At 42.8% G+C, this 6,463-nt stretch overlaps 1 long non-coding RNA gene across 1 annotated transcript; it reads right to left on the minus strand.

Annotated features, from left to right (window-relative positions):
* Positions 1-414: 414 nt before the first annotated feature.
* LOC136521435 (uncharacterized) lies at positions 415-3,243 on the minus strand. Its single transcript, XR_010775549.1, has 5 exons — positions 2,868-3,243; positions 2,521-2,806; positions 1,596-1,966; positions 1,346-1,509; positions 415-1,042 (listed from the first exon to the last, which is right to left on the minus strand). It is a non-coding gene; the product is annotated as an uncharacterized lncRNA (long non-coding RNA).
* Positions 3,244-6,463: the final 3,220 nt, after the last annotated feature.

Genomic DNA, 6,463 nt, shown 5'->3' on the forward strand with positions numbered 1-6,463 from the left:
GATCATCTTTGTGAGGCACAACTTTTGGAATCCTAAGCGACACTAGATTTTTTTATATACATATTTAAGCCTTTTTAATTAATATGTTTTAAATTAACCTAGATCTAACCCTCACCTTGCACAATAGGATAACACTATCACGCTATATGTAATGGCACGACAAAGAGGGCGCCGTGGCGGCAGCATCTACCGCACAACGCCTACATGGCGTCCTTGTGGGCTGTCAACAGCTTATGCAAAGTTAGGTTTATATGGGCATACTACATTTAGAGATATTAGTATAGTGTCCGTGCTAACGTCACGGCTTCATTTTAGAGATACACAAAAAAAATCCAAACAACGATATTTTTTCATACACGTAATTATATATGACATTGCATATAATCCAATAAGCATAACAAGGCATAATAAGTCATGTCTCACCTCAACCATCTAACTTATGATTTGCTTAAGTAGGTCTTGGACGTCTCCCCGTGCTAAAACTACAGTGGCGTCTAGAAAAAAATAAATCATAAAATTAAAATAAATCATAAAACTAACGCCATGGGACCTTTTCAGCCTTAAGGCAGCCTCTGTATTCAGGACAGGTACAAGTGGCACCAAGAAATTCCGGCAATTCACTGAGCATTTTTACAAGCATTGACGACAAACATTTGGTAGAGTCTGGAGATGCAACAAATTAACCCAACAAATTACTCGGCCACTAATCTCCACAATCGCATCAGTGCCATACTCCCTCCCCCACTAAAGCATATCAATCCACATTTGATTTGCTTTGTCGATATCAAATTTCCTTGCTTTCAGAAATCTACAGATCAGATTTAGCTGGATATATATAGCTCAGCATTATATGATAGTCATCATGTCTTGCAGGCAACAGCTCATCCAAGGGTAGTGCTTGTCTAAATGCTTCAACAACTTGTAGCTCCTCTAGATCACGCACATCCTTGGTCTCCTGTTAGGCGAGGCGGCACCCCTGCGCCTAGTGCATAAGCGCGCCCAGGCGAGCGCCTAGGAGCGCCTTTTTGAACATTGTACACACCTAAATCAGAAGTTTAGAAGTAACAGAGTAAGCTCAGTGAAGAACATGGATCAAACATACACTGGAGCTTAAAATAAAAAAAAGACTAATATTCATCAAGTGCAAAAACTAGAATCCTTCACATTAAGCATTATGGGAGCAAACATAAAAAAATAAACGGACCATGTCAAATAACAAAGGGATCAATATCTTATTCAAAAACTAAAATCCTTCACACCTCATAATCTCATTAATAATTAACAGCACAAATGCATTGCATTGTCTTAGTTCAGCAGGAAATGTCAGAGCACATTGCATCCGAACCTGTTCATTGGCTGGCTGCTTGCAAATGCCAGCCCACTGCTTGCAAACGGCGCCGCCCGAGGCAGCTGCTGCTGCAGCGAGGCGAGGCGTGAGCGTTAGCACCACATCCAAGACCATGAGGTTGAACTAATCATAGTTAATTGCTTCAAACATTCCTTGACTATCTGAAAATTCAAGAAAATAACAATTAACCAAAGACATGTTATTTCATTTCATTCAAATCATTAAAGTGAGTGCAGCTTTGCTTTACCTTCAAAACAATAGCTCCACCTGTGGAGTACCCAAATAAGAAGCACGTGGCAAACCACAGTTTTCCTCCAGCTTAAAATTTATATCCATGCTGTATGAAACAGTAACAAATCACCAACAGTAGCATATATTCTCTATGTTTATCTGCTTTGCCACAAAGGATGACACCTAAACCACACGGAGATAATAAGACCTGACACAGCAGTAAGGAGCGTATATAAAACACCGACTGTTTCAAGTGTGGACAATGTTTGTTCCAATTTTCACTTGGAGGACCCCTTAAAACCGAATCACAGAACTAAACATGCCCATGACATTGTTCATCAATGATGGTGTCTCTTTAGATTGCTCATCAGCATCTCCAAATATCCTCTGCAAATTATAGTAGTGTTAGTCTTTTTAAAATTGTAAGTTTGGGGAAAATACAAACGTTATTGCTGAAATATAGGCTACAGCAGCATATGCAGTCAAGCATCTTCCTACCAACAGTAGACACATGTCTTTTTGTAATTAAAAAAGTGACGTTATACAACTTGAGTAGCAGCATATGTAATCAAGCATCTTCCTACCAATAGTAGGCACATGTCTTTTTGTAATTAAAAAAGTGACGTTCTACAATTTGAGTTAAATGTCAGTAGCTAGTTTTAGCTGATTCCTGATTAATGTGCACCCAGCCACAACATACTGTCTAGATACTGACAAATGCTGACTATTGGATGCTTTGTACTTATAGCCGCTGCATGATTTCACTCGCTTGTTCAGTAGTGCAAAGATTCAATTGAACACAATTATTACTACATTCAGTAAAGAAAGAATAGACGACGTTCAGTCAAGCAGCAGCAGAAGCAAATAAGTTGTTTTGCTTCTCTGAAACATGACGCGACCTTGTTTGTTACACGAGAGAGAAGTACCGTGGAAGAAAATACCTTGTGTCCATTCCATCGAACATATTGACTGCATCATCTGTAGAAGCGTCCATTGACGCTTGCATAGTTGCATTGGCCTCAATGGACACCGGCAACAGCAAGCAAACGGTAGCAGGTAGGGCAGGATGTTGCATATGACCCTTTCCTCCTCGGCTTTCAGAGCTCTGGAAGCGCAGGCTATGGGCGGAGCCTGGCACGGCTCGTGCAGGAAGTCCTGCAGGAGAGGACTCTCGCTTCCTCGCCTCCAACCCGGCTGAGATGCTGCTTCATGGAGGACGCTGCAGATCTGGGAGAGGGAGAAACAGTGAGGGAGAGGGACAGGGAGAGGAGAGTGAGGGGGTGCTTACCTCGGCTGGGGTTGAGCACGGTGGCCAGCGGACCCCGGCCGCATCACGCGAGGATCCTGCCTGGCTGCCTCACGCCTGTACTGGTGCCAGGGCGGGCGTGGCAGGAGCCGTGGGCAACGACGCCGAGGCGGCGTCGCGGGCGGCGCCGCCGCGTCTGGAGCCTGAGCCGTCGGCGCCACCTTCGCGTCTGGGGTTCGTCCGTGGGGGAGAGGAGAGGAGGAGTCGCGAGCCGCCGCCGCCTCCGTCTGGGGTTTCGTCCGTGGGGGAGAGGGGAGGAGGCGCGCGTCCGTTCGTGCGGAAGCGAAAGAGGGGGGCGTCGGGGCCCCGGGGAGATGGGGAGTCGCGCGCGGGATGGGATGAGAGCGATGAGGTTTGGTCCAAGCAACGATATGAGTGAGCGAGAGAAAGTAGAGCCTAGAGTGGATCTCGTCTCTTTGTTTTAGAGGTTGATTGGAAAAAGTCTACTCCACCCCCTCGACTATGGAAGGTGGTCTACATAACCCCCTCAACTATGAAACCGTCTGTTTTACCTCCTGAACTTTCCAAAACCGTCTAATTTACCCCCTGGGTGGTTTTTCAGGGCGGTTTTGCTACAGTAACAGCGGGGCTGCTACAGTGACAGCGGGTTTGCTACAGTACCGGTATTTTGATTTTTTTTTTTATTTTCGTTGAATTTTTGAAAAATCATAGTGAATCATAGAAAAATCGTAAAATGAAAAATCTAATTTTATTGGACTCCACATGAGTAGATCTACACAGTGAATATATAATACGGTATGTTTTAGTACAAATTTTTTTTGTAGCTTTAGATTAATTGGAAAATCTAATTTTGTCTGTAATTAATTGGAATAATTCATAGCTGCAGCTTCTATGGTCCAATTGTGGTGAAATTTTTATGGTACGCTAATTATTGTATGCCTGAACTATAGTAAAAATTTCGTACTCATTGGACTATGTATAACTTAGTTATAGATAAATTCTAATTAATTACAGACAAAATTGGATTTTCCAATTAATCTAAAGCTACAAAAAAATTTGTACTAAAACATACCGTATTATATATTCACTGTGTAGATCTACTCATGTGAAGTCCAATAAAATTAGATTTTTTATTTTACGATTTTTCTATGATTTACTATAATTTTTCAAAAATTCAACGAAAATAAACAAAAAAAAAGAAAATTCAAAACACGGTACTGTAGCAACCCCGCTGTCACTGTAGCAGACCCGCTGTTACTGTAGCAAAACCGCCCTGAAAAACCGCCCAGGGGGTAAATTAGACGGTTTTGGAAAGTTCAGGGGGGTAAAACAGACGGTTTCATAGTTGAGGGGTTATGTAGACCACCTTTCATAGTTGAGGGGGTGGAGTAGACTTTTTCCGAGGTTGATTAGTTCTGGGTGCAGTTTTTTTAGGTGCATGTGGAAGAGTTCACGATTCCGGGCGACAGTTTGCAGGAAAGTTTACTATTGATGCATTATAAGTGGTAGAGATTCTTTTATATATATACACCTCTTATTTCAACCGAAGGTCGTTTTAGTTTTTCTAGGTATATAGTTTTTTTTTTACATCTGGACATACATATTTAGATGTATAATTTTTGTAATGTATTTAAAAAAGCCAGACCGACTTATAATTTCGAACGGAGAGAGTAGTAAAAACAATATATCCAGAAAAAAAAAATCAAAATATCTTATAATTTGAAATGGATGGCGTGCAACAATATATCCATTACACTATGTTTTTGTAGCTTTTTCTGGCCAAATGCTACGCTTTTTTATAGTTTTTTCGGGCCATGTTTCTTCCCATGCCCCTCATTTATTCTAAAACGTAGAAGCTGAGTTAGACCAATTTATTTTGGCCAACCTTTTCATTCATTTGTGCAACTTCTTAGAGAAGCTTTTTTCTGACTGCTCATGGCCTATATCCCTCAAACGTCGCAGCTTCTTAGAGCATGATTTTTTTTAAAAAAAAATATAAAACTAGTTTCATATTGTTCTGAGTTAAAACAATTTTTCTATGACTTTTCTAATGTTAAATATGATTTTAGTATTTTGAATACATATTTTTCTAGAAAAAATATTTGAACATTTCTTAACAAATTATTTCTCTAATTTTTTGTAAAGTTTAATTGACCTCTCCAAACTATCACGAAAGTAAGATGTACCTCTCTTGAGGGTGACATGGCACCACGTAAGAAACGACTGTTGTGGATAGGTCATCTAAAACTGTTTGCAAAATCGCTGACGGAGATAAATTGAGCGGTTAAAAATCAAATTTTTCTGTTGGGAAAGATAAATTGGAATCGTGCAATAGTTGAGGTAGGTATATCTGACTTTTTCCATGGCTTATCCCTACACCTCAGGCCCGATACCTGCCTTCCGGCCCATGACACACGACACAGCCCATACACACACTAGGGATCCTTCTTCTCGAGCGCGGCGGCGCGGAGAGAGGTTGCACGAGTACCTGAATGAGCGAGCTGTCTCATGTTTGAGTTTGCGTTTCGCGAGCCCGATCTCTCACCAAACCCTAGCCCCCCATCCACCGTCTTCCTCCTCTAACCACCGGCGATGGCTGGCCCCCACCGTTAGGTCACCGGCACTCATCTATATTCTGAGCGGATTAGGCTTCCCTTCGGCGGCAATGGTGAAGGTCTTTCGCGATGAGGAAGGCCGATACTACTGAAAGGTCCTAATGGTTAGGGGGTTGAATAGTGTATTAAAAATTTCTACAACAACACTAAGACAAATGATTAGTCAATAAGTTGGCGAAGCGAATTTTGCTCTAGCACTATACTTGGGGTTGCAAGCCACCTACCCAATTCTATTTTCTATGATCTCTAGTATATCACAACAAGGCTATGTCTCTAATTTACACAAGCCACGAGCAATTTATTAGAGTACCTTTTGGCTCTCCGCCGGAGAAAAGTCAAGAACCCCTCACAATCACCACGATCGGAGCCAGAGACAATCACCAACCTCCGCTCAACGATCCTTGCTGCTCCAAGCCATCTAGGTGGCGGCAAACACCAAGAGTAACAAGCCAAACCCGCAGCAAAACATGAACACCAAGTGCCTCTAGATGCAAACACTCACGTATTGCACTTGGATTCTCTCACAATCTCACAAAGACGATGAATCAATGATGGAGATGAGTGAGAGGGCTTTGGCTAAGCTCACAAGGTTGCTATGTCAATGTAAATGGCCAAGAGAGTGAGCTAGAGCCGGCCAAACGATATTTATAGACACCCCAAACAATAGAGCCGTTACCTCAATTATTGTGCTGTTTGCGGGACAACCGGACATGCAGGCCATGTGCACCGGACGCGTCAGGTGAGGTGACCGGACACGTCCGGTCGTTGCGTCCGGTCGTAGCCTAACCGCCACATGTCCCTTTCAAATTGTTTAGCCGTTGGCGCCCAATGGCTATCTCTGTGCATAGTAATACTATGTGATCAGACGTGCTGTTAGAAAACGACCGGACCCGGGAGACAAAGCGTTAGGTCGAGTCTAGAGAGCTCCCAGAGCCGCTCTAGGCTGACCGGATGCATCCGATCACACCAGACCGGACGCTCCCGGCGTCCGATGAATTATTG

This window comes from Miscanthus floridulus, chromosome 18, assembly GCF_019320115.1.
Source record: "Miscanthus floridulus cultivar M001 chromosome 18, ASM1932011v1, whole genome shotgun sequence".
NCBI classification, from domain to species: Eukaryota; Viridiplantae; Streptophyta; class Magnoliopsida; order Poales; family Poaceae; genus Miscanthus; species Miscanthus floridulus.